Raw genomic sequence first — 22,433 nt, forward strand, 5'->3', positions numbered from 1 at the left:
GAGGAGTCACTTTAGTCTGGTGTTCAATTACATGTGTAGATGTGAGTCTTGTGATGCCTGATAACTGAAAGGCACACATTTGTTTACATACAATGTCATATATGACTGATTTATTATTCCTATTACAGCGCCTTCTACCTTGAGAAGGTCCATCCTGGACCAGTGTGTGGACAAAACACATGCCGACAAAGGGATTGGGACATGGTCTAGGAACACTCACAACAAATCCTACATCAAACCTCACGTTTAACTGATAGAGCGCTATACAGCAATATACTGAGAAAAAGTAACCTGGAGAATTGATGCAAATTAAAGTAAATTTAAAAAAAACTAATAAAGAACTACATAACAATAGCTGTGTGACCTGGAAGCCGATTAGTTCTCAATGTAGCCCTTGTTTGTGATTACCTTACAGTGCTCACATTTATCATCCGCTCAAGAAGAGATGGGAGACTGGGGTGTCTGATTACAGAAGCTCATTTACATACAAAGGGGGGTGACAGCCTGTTCACAACGCACAGCACAATTTGTTTACGTACAATACTTGTACACAAAATAGGGTAAAGTCTTGCGTCTCTTTTTTTCATTTTCTTTAATACATCCTGCACCTCGCTCTCTTCTTCTCTTCCTCTCATTTCAATTCATCGTAAAGTACTCAAAATCACCATTGCTTTATCAGCACGGCACTTGTCGGGGGTCGACAAAGTTTGATGGGGTCCCCCTACTATTATCTAGAAAAGGGACTCAGTTGCACCTAGCTCCTTAGCCTGCGACTGGGAAATGTTACTTTGCTTCTTGCATCTGCAAACACAGGCCTCAGAGTGTTTGTAACTATCTGTTCCACTAGCAGTGTTCCCTTTATTTATTTGTGTGAGTGGCGCAAGAGAGGAACAGAGAACTAAACAAAATTAGCCCTTCTATTGCTTAATACACTGTAAATGTGAAACACTTTGGGGCTTAGGGGCTGGATAAAGAACGTTAGTAAACAAACGCAAATTAAAAGCACATTTCATTTATTCGCTGAAAACTGTTTAAAAATGTAATTTCCAAGTTCCACATGTCTGTTTAAAAATATTTACACTTTCAGTCAATTCCGAGTTTAGTTAGAAACTGATAGTGGGAAAAACACATGATGTATAAAAACGGAAACCCAAAGCTTCTTTTTACATTATTTTATGTTTCTTGTTTTTTGTTTTTAAAACAGGCCGTCGACCTTTTCCGTGAAAATTATTATGAGGGCCTGACATCACTTCTTGTGACGTCACTACATGTGACGTCATTGTGATTTGCATATGATAATGGGCTCGATCACTATTTTCCTTACTTGTTCCCTGTTTATTTGCATGACAAGGGTCTATAGGTATTAAAAAGAAATATATAAATTCACAGGCATTCAGCCCGTTTCTCTGGTGATATCACACATTGACATGTATTCGGATGCTTCTTCCTTTTCTCTTTCTTTTTCTCTTTCTTTTTCTCCCCCTTTCTTTGTCTCTCTTGCTCTCTTGCTCTCTTTATCTCTCCCCCTCTCTATCTCCCACACTCTCCTGTTAACTTTAGCTTCATGAATGTCAATGCCACTTATGGCATTCATACGACAAATCATTCAGAATATTTGAGGACAAGGGACAATCAAGTGTGGAAGATGAGTTGCTGTGAGTGCAACTGATTGTCCTGGCACATATATGCTTTTCATGTGGGATTTCGCTATTTCACCACATTCTTCAAACAGAGTCTGCTGCTTACAATGACTAAATTCTGGTAAAAAGTAGAGTTTGGCAAGTCACAAAATGAATAGGGAGAGCCAAGTCAGAGAGGAGCCACGGGTCACACCTAGTAATCAGGCGTGAGGCACGAGCTGATCCATCAACCGATAACAGTCTGTGAAAGATGCACCAAACGTTACTTAAAAACAAGGTATATGCTCTTTTATATCTGAAAATAGGTTATTTCTTGAACACATGTGCTTCGCTTTAGTTCATTATATATGCTGCAGTGGCATTTGTTAATAGTAATACATGCATTTTACCAATGAAGCTTCCATCTCTAGAGCCCTGACAACATGTCCACTCTGGGTGTGTTGGGTTTATAGGTTCTATCACTAATCTGACAAGTTAGCTGAAAATACCGTTGTTAGTTCCAGTATTGTTCAGTGTTGCTTTTACAGGAAGTGTGATCAGGTGCGATTGAATGTTTTTCTTTGTATCTCTTCTTCAGCAAATAAAAATCAACAATGTTTCTTTTCTTTTAATCCACATTTTGCTTGTCTCCCACTGTGTATCCTGGTGCATCATGTCACTTTGCTATGTGTACGGAAGTGAACAATCACTTGAAACAAACACTTTTATAATTCTGCAAATACTGTTATCTATTTTTCTTCTTTACTGCTATTCAGGTCTTCTATCATTGGTATTTCAATGTCATACATAATTTGAATTTTATCTATTTCCGTAATTTATTCCTCTGACTATAACTGCACTGTTCTGCTCTTGTCTATGTCCTTAGACGGGTCAATATTATTTTTGATGTTCTTAAATTCTTTCCGGAATCTCTGCATCTCTAGGATTATTTCCATGTGAGTTAAATGAAGGAGTGTATTCACTGAGGGCTGTGTGGGATCGAAAATTGACAAAAGCCCTTCTCACTTTCAGTGCCCTTCTATGTTTTCCCCCTGTGTGTTCGCTGATGACTTTGTAACTCTGATCGTCGACTAAAGCTCTTCCCACATTCATTGCGCTTGAGTGGCTTTCCCCCTGTGTGTGTTCGCTGACGACTTTGAATGTGTGATAACCGACTAAAGCACTTTGCACATTCATTGCATTTGAATGGTTTTGTAAATGTAACTGTATTTGAGCTTGTAAAGCGCACTGCTACCCGTAGGTTTCCTGGCGATGTATAAAGCGCTGGGGAACCCGTCCTGGCTTTCCCTGTGGGATGGTCCCTGCTGGGAGTCCCCAAGGTGGAGCCAGGCATCCCCGGCGTTGATGGGGCCGTTGTGGAGATTAGGCAAGCTAATGCCCAGAGTTGCCGAGTGGGACCCCTGATTAGAATAGGCACCAAAGCGAGAATTATCGAGTCCGCTGACCCAAGTCCACAACCCCTGAGTGTGTTTGTTGATGTTTTCGTAGAGTTGTTAACTGACTAAAGCTCTTCAAACATTCACAGCAATAATATAGTTTTCCCTGTGTGTATTCGCTGATGTGTTTGTAGGTCTGATAATCGACTAAAGATCTTCCCACATTCATTGCACTTGAATGGTTTTTCTCCTGTGTGAGTTCGCTGATGATACCTTAATACTGAAGAGAAGCAAAAACTACTGTCACAAGCACCGCAATGATAGGGTTTTTCCCCTCTGTGTGTTCGCTGATGTGTTTGGAGGTTTGATAATCGACGAAGGCTCTTCCCACATTCATTGCACTTGAGTGGCTTTCCCCCTGTGTGTGTTTGTTGATGTTTTCGTAGGATTGATAATTGACTAATGCTCTTCCCATAATCATTGCACTTGAATGGTTTTTCTCCTGTGTGAGTTCGCTGATTATACCTTAATGCTGAAGAGTTGCGAAACTACTGTCACATTCACTACAATGATAAGGTTTTTCCCCCGTGTGTGTTCGCTGATGACTTTTTAGGTCTGATAGCTGGCTAAAGCTCTTCCCACATTCACTGCACTTGAATGGTTTTCCCCCGTGTGTGTTAGATTATGACTTTTTAGGTCTGATAACTGACTAAAGCTCTTTACACATTCATTGCACTTGAACGGTTTTTCTCCTGTGTGAGTTCGCTGATAAACCCTTAATGCTGAAGAGTCACAAAAACTACTGTCACATTCACTACAATGATAAGGGTTTTCCACGTGTGTGTTCACTGATGAAGTTTTAGGACTGATAACTGACTAAATCCCTTTTCATCAAGACATAGATTTTAACAGGCATGGCTCTCCCTTTGAAGTCAAGTGTGCCCCAGAAATAACCCAGCAACTCAATAGTCACCCCACCTTAACCTATTGGTCTAATGTCTGGCTTCAACAGGGTGACTTTGCCCAGTAAATTACGCTCATAAAATGTTTTTGGGACTAGAGTCTTGAATACTAGTGACTTTTAGCTATGGTCAGCACTTCTTGAAGCAATGGCTTTTCTTTTTGCGACAGGGTGTCTCTCGTTTTGTCGAGTACGCATCCCAACATGAACTGATATCTTAACCGCTCCTCTAAGCTGCACCAAAATTGAACGTGGAAGCCAATTTGTGCAAGTTAGTTATGTACTGTTTGACTGACTCATCGTGCCTTTGCATCCTTCTCCCAAAGTGATATCGTACAAGGACAGTACTCACTTTGGGGAGATAGTGCAAGTCCAACTTTCTGATGCAGATCTCATATTCATTAAGAGTGGCAGAGTCACTATCAGAGAGTTCAGGAAGGTGTTCAAAGAATTCTTGTCCCTCAGAGCAAAAACAATGCATTAACCATGAGGCTTTCCTCTGTGCAATTAAGGAAGTGCCAAAGACACCAGCATAATGTGTGAAAACCTTCTTTCACAAGAGAGGAGGAACTCCTGGAGATGTCAAAAAGAAGGGAGGGGCAGTAACATTTTGCATTATGTACGTACTATGTTTTAACCTAGTTTGAACTTCAGTGATCTGGTTACAGTGCACAATATCCACAAACCTTATAAGCTGAGCACATCAGCGACATTGTGTGAAACTTCAACAATTAAAATGTTGTCCAATGCGCACAGTCCCAGAAACTTTATTTGCTGTGAGCATCAGCGGAACCATCAGCCCGATTACTGATGGAACATATTTGTATAGGGAGGAGTCACTTTAGTCCGGTGCTCAATTCCATGTGTAGATGTGAGTCTGGTGGTGCCTGATAACTAAAAGGCACATATTTGTTTACATATAATTTCATAAATATATGATTTATTATTCCTATTACAGTGTCTTCTACCTTGAGAAGGTCCATCCTAGACCAGTGTGTGGACAAAACACATGCCGACAAATCGAGGACAAAGGGATTGAGACCTGGTCTAGGAACACTAAAAACAAATCCTACATCGAACCTCACCTTTAACTGATGGAACGCAAAGAGCGATATAAAGCAATATACTGAGAAAAAGTAACCTGGAGAATTGCTGCACATTAAAGTAAATTAACTAATAATGAACTACATAACCACAGCTGTGTGACCTGGAAGCCAATTATTTCTCAGTAGAGCCCTTGTTTGTGATCACCTTACAGTGCTCACATTATCATCCGCGCTAGAAGAGATGGGAGCCTGGGGTGTCTGGTTACAGAAGCTCATTTACATACAAAGGGGGTGACAGCCTGTTCACAACGCACAGCACAACTTGCTTACGTAAAGTGCTTGTACACAGAACAGGGTAAAATCTTGTGTCTCTTTTTTCTTTTTCTTCAATATGTCCTGCACCTCGCTCTCTTCTTCTCTTTCTCTCATTTAAATTCATCATAAATTACTCAAATTCACTATTGCTTTTTCAGCACGGCACAAGTCGGGGGTTGACACAGTTTGAAGGGGTCCCCCCACTATTATCTTGAAAAGGGACACAGTTCCACCTAGCTCTTTAGCCTGCGACTTGGAATTGTTACTTTGTTTCTTGCATCTGCAGACACAGGCCTCAGAGTGTTTGTAGCTGTCTGTCCCAGTAGCAGTGATCCCTTTATTTATTTGTGTGAGTGGCGCAAGAGAGGAACAGAGAAATCAGCCCCTCTATTGCTTAATACACTGTAAATGTGAAACACTTTGGGGCTTAGGGGCTGGATAAAGAACGTCAGGAAACAAACACAAATTAAGAGCACTTTTGATTTATTCGCTGAAAACTGTTTAAAAATGTAAGTTACAAGTTCCACATATCTGTTTAAAAATATTTACACTTTCAGTCATTTCCGAGTTTAGTTACAAACTGATAGTGGGAAAAACACATCATGTATAAAACCTGATACCAAAATCTTCTTTTTACAATATTTTATGTTTCTTACTTTTTGTTTTTAAAACAGGCCGTCGATCTTTCATGTGAAAATTATTAAAAGGGCCTGATATCACTTCTTGTGACGTCACTACTGGTGACATCAGTGTGATTTGCATATGATAATGGGCTCCTTCACTATTTTCCTTATTTGTGCCCTGTTTATTAAATGACATGGGTCTATAGATATTAAAAATAATTATATAAATTCACAGGTATTCAGCCCGTTTCTATGGTGATGTCACACATTGACAAGTTTTCGGCTGCTTCTTCTATTTGAATACAAATCACCTGCCGTTCCCCCTCCTTCCATTTCTTTTATACCCCCTTTCTTTGTCTCTCTCGCTCTCCGTATCTTTCCCACTCTCTATCTCCCACACACTCCTGTTAGTTTTAGCTTCATGAATGTCACTGCTGGCATTCATATGACAAATCCTGAGGCACATTTCAGGACAAAGGACAATCAGTGTGGAAGACGATTTGCTCGGAGTGTAACAGATTGTCCTGGCACATATATGCTTTTGATGTGGAATTTCGCTATTTCACCACATTCTTCAAACAGAGTCTGCTGCTAACAGTGGCTCAATTCTGGTAAAAAGTTGAGTTTGGCACAGCCGAAAATGAATAGGGAGAGCCAAGTCGGAGAGGAGCCATGGGTCACACTTAGTTATAAGACCTGAGACACGAACCGATCCATTTATTTATTTATTTATTTATTTATTTCAATTTTTAAAAGCGCGGCAATTACCCGTGGGTGTCTCGGCGCTAACAGCTAAAAGCTAACTAACCAGAGGTTAGACACTGAAACAGTGAATAAAAGTGATCTACGAAGAGTGTCATTGAGAAAACAGCCAGGTCTTTAGCTGCTTTCTGAAGACAATCAAAGATGGACTAATCTTTATGTTAAGGGGAAGGGAGTTCCACAATTTTGCCGCTGCTATGGTGAAACATCTGTCTCCCCAGGTCACTTTCCTTGTTCTAGGAATCTGAAGCATGTGAGCCGTGTTAGAACGCAACGTTCTAGGGGTTGCCAAAGGTTTAAAGGAACTTCTCAGAAATTTAGGGCCCGTGTTATTTATTGCCTTATAGACAATACAAAGGGTCTTGAACTTCGTGCGACTTCTGACTGGAAGCCAGTGCAGTTGGTCCAGATGTCCAGAAACAGAGCTATATTTGGGAATGCCTAATAGAATTCTGGCGGAGGCATTTTGTATTAGTTGCAGTTTGGAAATAACCTTTTTTTGAGCATTGAGGAAGAGGGCATTGCAGTAGTCAGTGCGAGAAAACACCAGTGTGGATATAAGTGTTTTTCCCAAAGCTATGGGAAGATACGGTAAAAGTTTCTTTATTTTCCTTAAGATGTTAAAGGAAGATGAAACTACCGAATTCGCATGATGATGGAAAAGGAGCTTGTTGTCAAATATCACTCCGAGGTTTCTGACTTTACTAACAGGTTGGGGTGGAATTCCCAATTCCTCAGGCCACCATGAAGGGGACCACAAAGGTTGAATATTTCCAAACAGCATAACTTCCGTCTTAGATGAGTTGAGTTTTAAGCAGTTGGAAGCCATCCAACTGCTAATGGCCCTCATACCATTCTTGAAATTTGCTGCGACCGTGGGTCCATCTTTGTGTATAGATAACACCAACTGAGTGTCGTCAGCGTAAGTTGTCAAATTGATGTTATGCTCTTTTATTACCCTCGCTAAGTCCGAGACATAGATATTGAAAAGGGTCGGACTTAGCGAGGAACCCTGAGGGACTCCACAGGGAAGGCTGAAAGTAGGTGAAGTAAAAATGCCCAGCTTGACGGCTTGTCTACGATCAGCCAAGAATGATGTAATGAGGTCCCTAGCTCTATGTTTGATGCCGATGACCTCGACACAGCCGATCAGAGTTGCATGATCGACCGTGTCGAATGCCGCCGACAGGTCCAGCAGGATCAAGACAGCCTGTCCACCCTTATCCATTGTGGCCCTGATTTCATCTGCCGCCTTGATCAGGGCAGTCTCTGTTCCATGACCTTGCCGGAAACCGAACTAGGTTTCGTCTAACAGGTCATTAATATGAATATAGTCCGATAGTTGTTTATTCATGACCGATTCAAAGATCTTGGCTGGAAACGGCAGAGAGGCAATGGGACGATAACTGGAAGATAGTGTGGGGTCCAGGGATGGTTTTTTGAGAAGCGGCCTGATAATGGTGTTTTTCCAGATGGTAGGATAAGAACCTGTAGCAAACATATTATTGCAGATATGTGTAAGTGGCATGGAAATAATGTCTGGAATGTTGTTGAGTATGGATGGATATATCACAACAACTAATATCTGGGGGTCAAAATTAGAAAAGCAAGTTTGACAGTAAGAACCACTATACCGGATGCACACAGAACAGTAACAGTGAGAGATGATAGTTGGAGAGTGGTCGAGTCAAGACTCAAGGGTACCAGGAGGGAAATATTGTTCCCATCAGAAGCCACACTGTACCGCCCTTGTTATCATCACATGGGATCTCCTTACCCAGGAGACAAGACGGCCGGTAAACATTACCGTGACCGAGATGTAGTATGAGGTATGAGAGCAGAACAGAGGAGTGTGGTAGTGGCTAATGAAAAAAGCAGTGTATAGTGATTTGGAGTGGAAAAGTGAAGGGTACTAAAATTAGGTGAATGGGTGGTAAAAAGAATTTTAATAATAAAGCCCAAACCCTAAGGTTAAAAGGCAGGTGTAGGTGCAGGTTTTAAATAATAACCGCACTTATTGGTGGTCGACATGTTTCAGCATATTATAAGATTTTCTTAATGCATTCCTCAGGACCTATATATAGTACACTACTGCTTTCGAAAAAATGAATTAAAAGATGTCACCTGAAAATCCAGGCGTGCTCAACCGTATACCTTACGTGTAGGCTGAGGAGCTTCACCCCACCTGGCTGCAGCGCAGGTAAAAGGAGCACCGCTCTAACCGTCGGCGTCTCCAGGCAGTCTTCAGTACTGCTCGGGGGGTCACAATCACCTAAGAAGCTCTCCCCGGTGATTGCGACTGGGGCTGCGAGCTAATCGCTCTATACCAGTGACATAATACTGAGATTGTTTTAATTGTGTTCTTCAGCGTTTCTGCACCAGGCTGAGACAAAAATTGCACTTAGTTCGTCAATTTAATTTGGGGGCTTTTAAATCAGAGATTGTAATGGGAATTTTTGTAGGCACTCTGACACCCTTGACACGCTCTTTTTAATACTTCCCTACCTCTGTCTGTGGCGATTTTATCACGCGTCTGGCAGCGGTGGGCGCCATCTTGGGGATAGCGGGGTCAGCGCTCTAGTCGCGCAGGACTCCCGCCCTCCCAGTACATTTAAGCCAGCCTCCCGGTGGCCGCGTTGCCTAAGAAGCTCTCCCCGGTGATTGCGACTGGGGCTGCGAGCTAATCACTCTATACCAGTGACATAATACTGAGATTGTTTTAATTGTGTTCTTCAGCGTTTCTGCACCAGGCTGAGACAAAAATTGCACTTAGTTCGTCAATTTAATTTGGGGGCTTTTAAATCAGAGATTGTAATGGGAATTTTTGTAGGCACTCTGACACCCTTGACACGCTCTTTTTAATACTTCCCTACCTCTGTCTGTGGCGATTTTATCACGCGTCTGGCAGCGGTGGGCGCCATCTTGGGGATAGCGGGGTCAGCGCTCTAGTCGCGCAGGACTCCCGCCCTCCCAGTACATTTAAGCCAGCCTCCCGGTGGCCGCGTTGCCTAAGAAGCTCTCCCCGGTGATCCATCAACCAAAAACAGTGTGTAAAAGATGCAGCAAACGTTACTTAAAAACAAGGTATATGCTCTGTTATATCTAAAAATAGGTTATTTCTTGAACACCTGTGCTTCACTTGAGTTCATTACATATACTGCAGTGGCATTTGTTAATAGTAATACATACATTTTACCAATGAAGCTTCCATCTCCATAGCCCTGACAACATGCCTACTTTGGGTGTGTTGGGTTTATAGATTTTATCACTAATCCTACAAGATAGCTGAAAATACAGTGGTTAGTCCCTGTATTGTTCAGTGTTGCTTTTACAGGAAGTGTGATCAGGTGTGATTGAAATTTTTTCTTTGTATCTCTTCTTCATCAAATAAAAATCAAGAATGTTTCTTTTCTTTTAATCCACATTGTGCTCGCTTCCCACTGTGTATCCTGGTGTATCATATTGTGTACGGAAGTGAACAATCTCTGGAAACAAACACTTTTATTACTCTGCAAATACTGTTATCTGTTTTTCTTCTTTACTGCTAGTCGGGTCTTCTATCAAAAGCCCTTCACACTTTCAGCGCCCTTCTATGTTTTCTCCCTGTGTGTTCGATGATGACTTTGTAGCTCTGATAATCGACTAAAGCTCTTCCCACATTCATTGCACTTAAATGGCTTTTCTCCTGTGTGAGTTCGCTGATGATACCTTAATGCTGAAGAGAAGCGAAAACAACTGTCACTTTCACTACAATGATAGGGGTTTTTCCCCGTGTGTGTTCGCTGATAACTCCGAAGTTGTGATAACCGACTAAAGCACTTTGCACATTCATTGCACTTGAATGTTTTTTCTCCTGTGTGAGTTCGCTGATGATACCTTAATGCTGAAGAGCTGAGAAAACTACTGTCACATTAGCTACAATTATAGGGTTTTTCCCCGTGTGTGTTCGCTGATGACTTTGTAGGTCTGATAACTGACTAATGCTCATCACACATTCACTGCACTTGAATGGTTTTTCCTCAGAGTGTGTTCGCTGATTTCTTTGTAGGTCTGATAATTGACTGAAGCTCTTCACACATTCACTGCATTTAAATGGCGTTTCTCCTGTGTGTGTTCGGTGGTGTCTTTGACGGCTTTATAATTGACTAAAGCTCTTCACACATTCATTGCAATGGTATGGCTTTTCCCGTGTGTGTTCGCTGATGTCTTTGTAGGTCTGATAATCGATTAAAAATGCTCTTCATACATTCATTGCACTTGAATTGTTTTTCTCCTGTGTGAGTCTGCTGATGATTCCTTTATGCTGAAGAGTCGCGAAAACTACTGTCACATTCACTACAATGATAGGGATTTTTCCCCCATGTGTGTTCGCTGATGACTTTGTAGGTCTGATAATCGACTATAGCTCTTCACACATTCACTGCATTTAAATTGTTTTTCCCCCATGTGTGTTCGATTATGTCTTTGAAGGTTTGATAATTGACTAAAGCACTTTGCACATTCACTGCACTTGAATGGCTTTTCCCCAGTGTGTGTTCGCAGATGTCTTTGAAGGTCTAATAACAGACTAAAGCTCTTCAAACATTCACTGCACTTGAATGGCTTTTCCCCTGTGTGTGTTCCTTGATGACGTTGAAGGTGTGATGACTGACTAAAGCTCTTTACACATTCACTGCACTTGAATGGCTTTTCCCCTGTGTGTGTTCGCAGATGTCTTTGAAGGTCTGATAACTGACTAAAGCTCTTCAAACATTCACTGCACTTGAATGGCTTTTCCCCTGTGTGTGTTCGCTGATGAAATTGAAGGTGTGATGACTGACTAAAGCTCTTTACACATTCACTGCACTTGAGTGGCTTTTCTCCTGTGTGAGTTTGCTGATGACTTTGAAGGTTTGATAACTGACTAAAGCTCTTCAAACATTCACTGCACTTGAATGGCTTTTCCCCTGTGTGTGTTCGCTGATGTTTTCGAAGGCTTGATAACTGACTAAAGCTCTTCAAACATTCACTGCACTTGAATGGCTTTTCCCCTGTGTGTGTTCGCTGGTGTTTTTGTAGGTCTGATAAGTGACTAAAGCTCTTTACACATTCACTGCACTTGAATCGCTTTTCCCCTGTGTGTGTTCGCTGATGTCTTCGAAAACTTGATAACTCACTAAAGCACTTTGCACATTCAGTGCACTTGAATGGTTTTTCCCCTGTGTGTGTTCGCTGATGAATTTTGAGGTTTGATAAGCAACTAAAGCTCTTTACACATTCACTGCACTTGAATGGCTTTTCTCCGGTGTGTGTTCGCAGATGAATTTGGAGGTTTGATAAGTGACTAAAGCTCTTTACACATTCATTGCACTTGAAGGGCTTTTCCCCTGTGTGTGTTCGCTGATGAATTTGGAGGTTTGATAAGTGACTAAAGCTCTTTACACATTCACTGCACTTGAATGGCTTTTCTCCTGTGTGTGTTCGCTGATGAAATTGAAGGTGTGATGACTGACTGAAGCTCTTTACACATTCACTGCACTTGAATGGCTTTTCTCCGGTGTGTGTTCGCAGATGAATTTGGAGGTTTGATAAGTGACTAAAGCTCTTTACACATTCATTGCACTTGAATGGCTTTTCCCCTGTGTGTGTTTGCTGATGAATTTGGAGGTTTGATAAGTGACTAAAGCACTTTGCACATTCACTGCACTTGAATGGCTTTTCCCCTGTGTGTGTTCGCTGGTGTCTTTGTAGTTCTGATAACCTAATAAAGCTCTTGACACATTCACTGCACTTGAATGGTTTTTCTCCTGTGTACGTGTGCTGATTAAGCTTGAGTAGTGATGACAAACGAAAGCTCTCGCTGTATGTGTATGATTCTTCTTTCTTGGTTAGTGTCTGTGGGTCGGGTATATATTTGTCTACATCCCATGACTGTATTTCCTGATGGGCCAACATGACTGATGAAGCACTTGGTTTTTTTTCACACACTTTATATGTGTGCAGTATTTTACATGTTTGATTTCTGTTTTAATAATAAAATGCAATAGCCACCAAATATTTGCTACACTCCTAATACGTAGAAGGTGTCTTTGTAGGTGATTGTGCCTTTAGATTGGATTATGGCTATGCACGCTTGCGGGTAAAGATGTATCTTCCTTCTGGCCGGTACAAATTGGGACAGTCTGTTGTATTGTAGATTGAAGAACTCCTCTTTCCTTTACCCATCAGTTTTCCGGCTCCACTCTGTTGTGCTCTTCTCTGGTTGCTGTGGTTTGTCCAGAGGGAGTTTACAATTCACCTAGAACACGGAATGATGGCTCGTCTTCATTTTAGAAAACAGAGCACTGCGGTAATCACATCATACCGATCCCATGATCAAAGCTGGTGTTGGACACTTGTTTATACAGGAGGAGGTTTGTTATTGATGTTTACTTAATTTTCCTAAGGTCATTTCTTCATCTTGTGGGTGGAGGAGCACAGCTCAGGCTCTTACAATCACTGAAATGCCCTTGATGCTTCATCCGGGATCTGTCAATTTGTGTGCAGGTTCCTCTGTCGCCGACTGCGCTGATGTTTTCCTGAATACTGTAGCTCAATATTTCTGCTATCATTGAAGATTTACAGCATTAGCTTCTTTCTTGATGGTCATTTCATACATTCAAGGCTTGTTTTCTGCAGGATGTAAAGATATTTAACATTACTAAATTGAAACGTAATGGAATGAGAATTCACAATGTTTAACTGGTTGTAAAAGTCATTTTGGGGGAGATTTACCAAATCTCCATGCAATGCAACGCAGCCCCACCGCGTGAGGCCACGCTGCATTGCGCGACAGGGAGGGAGCAGGAGAGCACCATATTTTCAAAGATATGGCTCTCTCCTTCCCTTTCCCTTGCGCCAGCACTGATTAAAGTGGCCCTGCGCCATGCACACACCTTAGCACCAGAGCGCTAGGGTGTGTGTGTGTCAAAGCCCAGCATAGGTTTTGTACAGGAAGTCCACTCTTCCTGTACAAAATACTATACCTAGACATGAGGGAAGGATTTTCCCATTTTGTATACGTGTTGCACAGTGCAGCATGCATGCAAAGTTAGAAAAGGAAGGACAAACTAAAGCATTTCTCCTTCCTTGCACCTAGGTTAAAAGGGTGCAGGTTTCTCACACTAAACCGAATCTACTGTATTTGGTAAATTGGGTTTAGCGTGAGAAACCAATGGTGGTTGCATGGGAACGCCCATGCACCCCCCTTTCCAGATTTGAGAAAAAGAGATGGATGAGGCTGGGTTGCAAAATGTCCAGTAACTCTTTGCACAGTATACAACAAAAGTAACTCCAGTCACACACTTCTTCTTATTCCTTTCCTATTCACTTAAGATCATCTCACATACCAACTCCTGTCTTTACCTTGCTGTTCATAAGTCACCTTCGACACTTTCAACAGCTCCCTTGGTTCAAGCATTTCTGGTTTCTTCTAACCTGGAAGATTGGAACATTATTGTGAGTTGAGGGGGGTTTCCTATCGCTATAACATCTGTCCATCTCCCTGAAACTAGTGCAGATAAAAGAGCCTGGTTCTGGCCTTGGAAGACAACTTTAAAAAGCAGGTCTTTAGTTCTTCCTAAAGTAGATAAAGTTCTGTAAGATGCACCTCCTTCCAGGGCTTTTGTGCCAAACAGAGCAAGGGGTTCACTGTAAGGCCTGTCCTTTACATTATAAGCGCAGATAAGGCAAACAGACGTTGATTCATATAATTTAATATTCAACGAGATCAGTCATTTAGTACTTATAGAGAATCCATCACAACCAATAATTTACCTGACATATCCCTGCAGCAGATGTGGGCATATTACTCTTTTCCCGCCTTTTCCAACATTACATGGCATCTGGCATGGCGTTGTCCGTTTGGGGCCAATTTCAGATACCGCCGGGATTACAACGCTACCGGTCTGCTCTTTTGATACAAATCACGATAAAAGACGCCGGGAACCTTCGGCAGCCGGTTTGTCTTAACCGACATCTATACAGTAAAGACGATCGCATCTGGGACGTTTAATTAAACTACCAACACGTGGCATCTCATAACAACCATACCGCTGAAGATTTTTAAACTTGGATCTAGAGAAAAGCTTCCAACCAGGGACGTTCGTTCCAACAAGTGCCTTTCAGTGCCTTACAGAAACCATTACCGCAGAGAACAGAGTCATTTTTATTTGGTAATTTAATCATCTGCTTCTACCTATATATCGGCACAATCCTTTCCCATGCTAGTATCTGATGTTAACCGTTATAATTAGTCCACCTAGAGATATGATGGTACAGTCCTGAGGAAGACACACCTGTGTCGAAACGCGTAGACAGGAAACCATCTTTTAATATACTTAAAGTGTATTTAATATATGTCTGAATTTATGCATATGCTATAATGCAGAAATATTTTTATCATGTATGTACCAATTTTATTTAATTATGTTTTACAAAAGGAATTAAAATGTATCCTATGTGCAAAATCGTTTGTTGATTACTGTTATTTTGGTTGGCAAATGCCATTTTTAATGTGCTAGTGGTTATAAGAGATTTGCCTGGGTATTATATTCACACAAAACAAGTTGTCCGTTTGGGGCCCAGGATGCCACTTTGTGACCGGATGGGCATTTGGAAGAGCGGGAGGAGGTGTCAGTTATCCACAGGTGATGCAGCATTTCCAGCTTTCCATATTTCTCATATTCAAGTTGACCTAATTTCATGTCCTTCGGCCCCCCAACTGCCTTCTGACTGCACACTCACTCTGTGGGGTTCATCAGAAGTCAGATAACTGCCTCATACTCACACGGCCATGGATCTCACTTCTTCTACAACACTTATTGCAGACAACGGGCCTAGTTAGGAGTTTGTCCAACAGATTATTGTCTCAAAACTAGGGGTGGGTGAAGAATTCCGCTCTGCCGGTGGAGCTCGCGAAGTTTTGCCCACTCCGCACTCTGTGCAGATTTGGTCCAAAAAACCCGATGCAGAACGGAGTTCTTTTATCAAGCGGTTCGCCAACGGTAAGGTGACGAGCGCTTGTGAGAAAATATAACATGCTAGACCTCCTCCTGGTGAGATTTCTCATTGCGGGAGGTCACGGCAGGTCGCGATCACTCAAGTGTTAAAATCTGCCATTCTTGTTGATGAAGCTGCCATTAGATTAGAATATCAATTAGAGCGGCAGAAAGCAGCAGTGCCCTACGACGTGTAGTGCTGTTCGTGCTGATTTTACAGTGGGGGTTAAACTCTTGGCACTAAAAATCGGTATGAGAAGTGCAACTTACACTCTAACACTGGCGGAAGTCTGCAGAGTACGCCGGAGTTTCCCTGACACTTCATGGAGTTCCGCGGGGTAAACTCTGCAAACTACACCAAGGCATTATCAAAACGTGACAGATATCCTGTCTGGCTTATTATAATTGTTAGACATGGGATCTCTGGCTGGCCAAAGGCTTGCGCCAAAGTCAGTCAGAGACCACCACTCTAAGTCAGGGCAAGGGAGTTACACACCAAGATAACCCCTGCTCACCCCCTTGGTAACGTGACACGAGCAGTAAGGCTAAACTCGGAGGCTATGGAAGTGAGGCGTTTGCGCGCGCACCCAGCAACAACACCCAAGGCCCACCACAAAGGAAACTCCACACAAGGTTATGTATAAAAATAGCCTTTGTATTGTAGCAAACACATTAGAAAAAAACACACACTTTGCAATGTGCCAACAGGCACGGGCAGAATTTACAGGGGATATATGTACAGGACAGGGCCACATGGACCACTGTCAGGAATAGGCACTTTTAGAACTAGAATACTTGTTAGAATTAGCACTTAGGCATAGAATATAAAATCACTGTAGCACAAAATAGAACATAGAGCACACAACCAGTAATCACTGGTAACAGTTAATTACCACCTACGCAACCATAACCACCTTAGGAGAATCACGCAGGGAACCAGGACCTCACTAGCAACACCTGTACTAGGAAGAACAACCACCTAAGTATCACCATACATTTAGGGGTATAGGAATAAAAGCATTACACATGATGCATAAAAATACATTCAGAGGTGCAGGAAAAACACATGCGCAGTAATCACATAGGCCACAAGCCGTGGCTGTCCCCAGGCCAACTGGCCTCTCTGGGGCTAGGACGCCCTGTGTCCCAAATGTCAGGGCAGGCTGCGCAGGCAGCCAAAAGAAGAAACGCGCAAGAGTTCCTAAACGAAGCAGCTGCCCACTAAGTGCTGGGCAGCTGTAGAACTTGAGGCTGGCACCATCGTGCCTCCTGGCTCTCCTCGGGGTGCAGATCAAGCAATGGGGCCCAAGAGCACATGGGAGCCTTGTGGGGTCTGGGACCAAACAACTGGGCCCTTAGGAGCCTTGTGGGCACGGAAAACACTGTGCCCCCTTTGAGCCTCGTGGGCTCTGATCAATTAAATGCCCCTGGAGCCTCTCCGGGCTCTCAACAATATTGGGCCTTCGTTGGAGTCCCCCTTCTGGAGACTCGAAATAGAGAAATGCCCCCTGAGCCTTTCGGGGCTCTGAAAGAAATGTGCACCGTCGTTGGGAGTCCCTCCCTGGGGGACTCGAGATAGCAAAATGCTCAGGAGCCTCTCGTGGGCTCGAACAAAGGTGCAGCAATTTTGGGGGAGTGGCCCTCTGCCAACCGGGGCTGCTCTCAGTTACTGAGGATCTAGTGGAGCCTCTCAGACTCTGTGGACATGCCAGGAGCTCTCCCCTGCCCTTCAACACTCACCGGGCTCTGCTGCGGGGAGGCTCTGACGTCGCGCTGCATTTCCCTGCTGCCGGGATTCCTACGCTGGTCACCATGGGGCTCTCCCTCACTCATGGGAGCCCCGTGGGAGAGTCCAAATACCGGCTTCTGGCTTCTTCTCGAGTCGAGTGGAGGCGGGGTGAGCTCCCGTCCTCCCGGGCTATCAGGACGCCTCTCCTCACCACCTTGCACCGGAGCGCAGGGTGGGCTCCCGTCGACTTCCGGTTTTGGCACCAAGTACTTCCGGGTCACGGCTGCGGCCAATAGCAGCGCGGCCCTGGGGTGTGGAGGTGGGACAGCGCCTCACAGAGGATCCCCAGGCCGGCGGCGGTGATCTCAGGGGTCAAAGCGAGGGGTAGGTACCCTCAAAATCAATAATAAAGCGAGGTGGGCACTCGCTTGGGGGGAACAAAACAGCACCAGGTCCGTGGCGGGGTGGGCACCTGCCAGGGGCTTAACTTGGCAATTAAGCGAGGAAAATGCAGGGTGGGCACCGACTATGAACAGAGAGCACTCCCAAGGCGCTAGGGGGATAATTACAGCGCTCCCAAGCGCTAGTGGCAAAATAAAGCTCTCCCAAGCGCTTGATGCCCAGAAGTCCAGGGCAAGTCACAGCCAAAAAGTAATTTAGGAGGTGGGGGGACAAGAGCCAGCTCACAGGGTCCTCCTAGGCAGGGAGGCAATCCCCAGTGGCGGTCCTCCTGGCACCCAGCAGCAGCAGCCTTCCTCAAGAAAGGATCCAGCAAGAGAACCCCTTGTAAGAGGTCACAGCCTCTTTTTATACAGTAAATCCCTTTGTCTCAGGGTGCAGGGTGGGGGAAAAACCAGTCGCAGCTGGTTTTGGAGCACTTTGTTTTCCTCAGCCACCCTTTCCTTTCACTGGCTTGGCTAGGGACTTTAGACGCACCACAGGGGGCGGAGCCAGCATTGTGTGGGGAAAGCCCATCCCTATTCATGTCCCAGGTGTACTCTTCCCTCCCATCACTCATTCTAATCTCAACACTCACCACCGGGGCAGACCCATCATGACTTATGGAGCCTAGCTCACCAGCCAGCTCCTGCCAATCACAAGCCAGACACAAATTACACCAACTTCTAGAAGTGGCACTTCCACACTAGACACAATCACGCCGCATACATCATTGCGCGGCATTTAATCACACAAGTCTGCACATACCAAACTCGAGCCTGCACACCCCACGCATCAGTAACTACCAGGGTCACAGACATTCCACATGCATTCCTATGGGAGGGCATGCCAATCTCACCACACGCACGCAGAGTGCGCACGCACTTTCCACTGGGACACAGTGAAAGTGCGCAGAAGCTAAAAATCATTATCACAAGGTCACATACCAAAAGGAAAAAGTTCAGGGGTGAACGTGCCAGAAGGGCCAAGTCCAACAAATTGCCACAGAATGTAATGCAATTTTAATGGGGCGGGCAGGATACCTGTCACATTTGTGATGGAATAAACCATCCGCTGAAATATAAATCAGGCATTTGGTGTACATTGCGTCCAGCGTGGCTAGCTGGGCTTGAAGCATCTTGTGGTTTGTGGGGTTCACACTGCGTTGAGGTCACCGCCAGGCAGACCTTCCGTCAACTGTGCCCTGTGCAGATCTTCCTTCCAGGCAGACCTTCTGTCAGCTGCGCCCTGTGCGAATCTTCCTTCCAGGCAGGACCTCCGTCAGCTGCACCTTGTGCAGATCTTCCTTCTTGGGAGGACTTCTTTCAGCTGCGTCCTCTGCAGATCTTCCATCCAGGCAGGACCTCCGTCAGCTGAGCCTTGTGCAGATCTTCATTCCAGGCAGGGACTTCGGTCAGCTGTGCCTTGTCGTGCAGATCTTCCTTCCAGGAAGGGGCTTCTGTCAGCTGTGCCTTGTGCAGATCTTTCTTCCAGGAAGGGGGTTCGGTCAGCTGTGCTTGTGCAGATCTTTCTCCAGGCAGGACATTTGTCAGCTGTGCCTTGTGTAGATCTGCTTTCCAGACAAGGGCTTCTTTCCTCAATGATCAGTTCAAAGGTCGGGAGAGGTAGAACTGGTCTATGTCATCTTCTTTATTGAAGTACAACTGGTCAAGCCACAGAGCTCGTGCTCTGAGAGGACAGGTTTTCTGAGCTCCATGGAACATTAAGACAGTTCTACCGCATCCAGCACATACTACAAGACTCCAAGAGTCAACGCTACAAGTGCTGCTCCAAGGTTTGATTCAACCACTGTATCTGAACATCCCCTGGTACATGCCAACTAGAGAATAAACATCCTGCCTGCACCAGCAGAGTGCAGAAAGCTTTTCAAGCAACTCGAGGTAAATGGACTTTCTCTATCTGTCGTAACTGAAGATGTTAATCCTTGGTAACATCAATCCCCTTTCCGCAGACACGAACCATGAAGTCCGTATTGCATGAAGCTCTGTGGTTCTCCCCCAAAAGAAGGCCCTCCACAAATTGCTGACATTTTCTTACACCCCCTGAAAAGCCATGGCAACACACAGACCAACTACACCCCCTCAGGGATCACCCATCTATCTGCCAGGATCAAGACTCAGATCTTTCAACCTTCTCTGGTACCGTCTTTGGAACGGCTCATCTCTGGGATTCATGGAAGCTCCACACTCAGTGAACTCAGAGTTGCCATTTAAAACCATCTCATGAGAGTGGGAGAAAAGAACATTAAGTGACACGCACTGCACAGAAGTGTAAATAAATCTACTATTATCGTTCCATGTACCATTGTCCTACTGCTGATGTTTCGACATGGATGTTTTGCCATCTATCACAGCAGCTTCTTCATTTCAGTATCAGTATTAAAATTCTTTATTTGGCACTTCAAGAGATACCATAAAAGTACATAGAAATCATTTAAAAACCACATTAAACAGATAAAAACCGTTACATTCGTACATTTCAAGGGTTTCCTAATGTCCCGTCTCCATTTGCAGGGTATTACAATCATTTATTTCTCTCGTATTCCTTAATCTCATTGCCACCTTAATAAAACTCAATATACAAGACAGTGTGTAAGCATCTGAGGCCTTCTTCAGAAACAATAGGGCTACTTTGGCGTGTTTAAATTTAGCTCGTTTCAGAATTCCCACTAGGAACTTGCGCCTGGGGTATGAATAAAATGGGCATAACAGTACAAAGTGAAGGGTATCCTGCGGAGACCTATTGTCGCAGCCGCAGGTACCCTTCTGCTCCACCGTTAAAGTAAAACCAGAAGGAACAGACAATAAATGGTGCAACGTGTTAAATCTAAAATGGGTCAAATAAAATCTGTCCTGTGCAATATGAATCACTGATAAATAGCGTTCCGTTCCACTTTCCGTTTTCAATAGTCTGTAAGACACAACCGTGGATTTACGCTCTTCTGTAACACCCCTACTCCTGGTTGTCCATTCCCCAAACAGTTTTTTGACCATTGTCTTGTTCTGGGCATTAAGGGCTTCAGGCGCGGTGAAAACGTTCTTACATCCAATGGCCTCTAAGGTGTCTTTCACATATTTTATCCATGGGATGGAACTCCCTTTGTCACGATTCAGGCAGTCTTTGATGATTTGCCTGCTCAGTCCGGCCTCAGGGTTGGACCAGATTCTAACTCATGCCAGGAGCGGCCTGATCTTAATTTGGTCTTCAATGTAGGATTCACCCAATTCCTCATGTATAATATAAGATGGGGTACTTTGTGGTACTTTCAAGATCCTTCTAAAAAACTTTTTTTCTTCTGCTTGGACCTGGTGTGTGTTTGCGAAGCCCCAAACTTCCGACCCATAGGCAGCCTTTGCGCAGCATATTGATCTGTACAGATTCATCACTCGGTCAGGGGACCATCTACCCAGTCTTCTTCCATAGCCCATTATAGCCCCTGTCGAGGCCACCAATTTTGCAGCATGTTTGTCTACCAGGGATTTAAACTTTAGGAGCCCATCAAAAAGTACCCCTAGGTAAGGGAAGGACTGGACCAGGCCTATTTTATGGGGGCCAATCTTAAAAACAAATTTCTTATTTGGTCTTGCCCCCGCTAGCATAACATGTGACTTGTCCAGATTTGCTGACAGATCGAGTGTGGCCATAAAACTTACAAAGCCATCAATCAGCCCCTGGAGCCCCTGCGGTGTTCGGGCTAGCAACACCGCGTCATCTGCGTAAAGCAGGACGGGAATAGGGCGGGAGCCTATTTGCGGGGAATTCACTCCAAGTTTACAAAGTTCCCTATCCAGGTTGCTGATATACAAAGAGAACAGAAATGGAGCTAAAATGCAGCCCTGCCGCACTCCACTCGTACATGGGAATGGTTGGGTCTTGCTTCCATCTTGGTTATAGCGGACAGACGCTGATGTGTTCCAATGTAGGGCCTTAAGGATGTCAACTAGGTCTGGTTCCACCCCTAGGTCTATCATCAGGGCCCATAGTTTCTCCCTATTCACGTGATCGAAAGCCGCCGAGAGATCCATCAACCCTAGATAGACCGCCTCCTTGCTAGCTATGGTGTACTTTGCAGTCAAGAGGTATAGGTTCAGGCACTGATCCGTGGTTGACCTTCCTTCCCTGAACCCATATTGGATGTCTGTTATTTGTTGGTTGCTATCTGCCCATTCTGAGAGGCGTTTTAGGATAACGCGACCCAACACCTTTGCCGTAACATCAATAAGGGATATTGGGCGATAGCATTGGGGGTCATCCCGGTTCCCTTTCTTAAAAATAGGTACGATCGTTGCCGAAGACCAAGAGCGCGGAAGACCTGCCTCTACTGCCGCATTCAAGACCCTCGTGAGAATCGGAGCCCACAGTTCCACATTGCTAAGGTAGAGGTCGGGGGGTATGCCGTCAGGGCCAGGTGCTTTGTTTTTAGTAAGCCCAAGAATTGCCCCTTCTACTTTTACCAGGTTAATCTCTAGCCGTGCAGTTAGCTTTAGCCTCTGCCCTTCATCGCA

At 44.2% G+C, this 22,433-nt stretch overlaps 1 pseudogene; it reads right to left on the reverse strand.

Annotated features, from left to right (window-relative positions):
• Window positions 1-2,658: 2,658 nt before the first annotated feature.
• LOC147738050 (uncharacterized) lies at window positions 2,659-12,708 on the reverse strand (annotated as a pseudogene).
• Window positions 12,709-22,433: the final 9,725 nt, after the last annotated feature.

This window comes from Lissotriton vulgaris, chromosome 1_1, assembly GCF_964263255.1.
Source record: "Lissotriton vulgaris chromosome 1_1, aLisVul1.2, whole genome shotgun sequence".
Lineage (NCBI taxonomy): Eukaryota > Metazoa > Chordata > Amphibia > Caudata > Salamandridae > Lissotriton > Lissotriton vulgaris.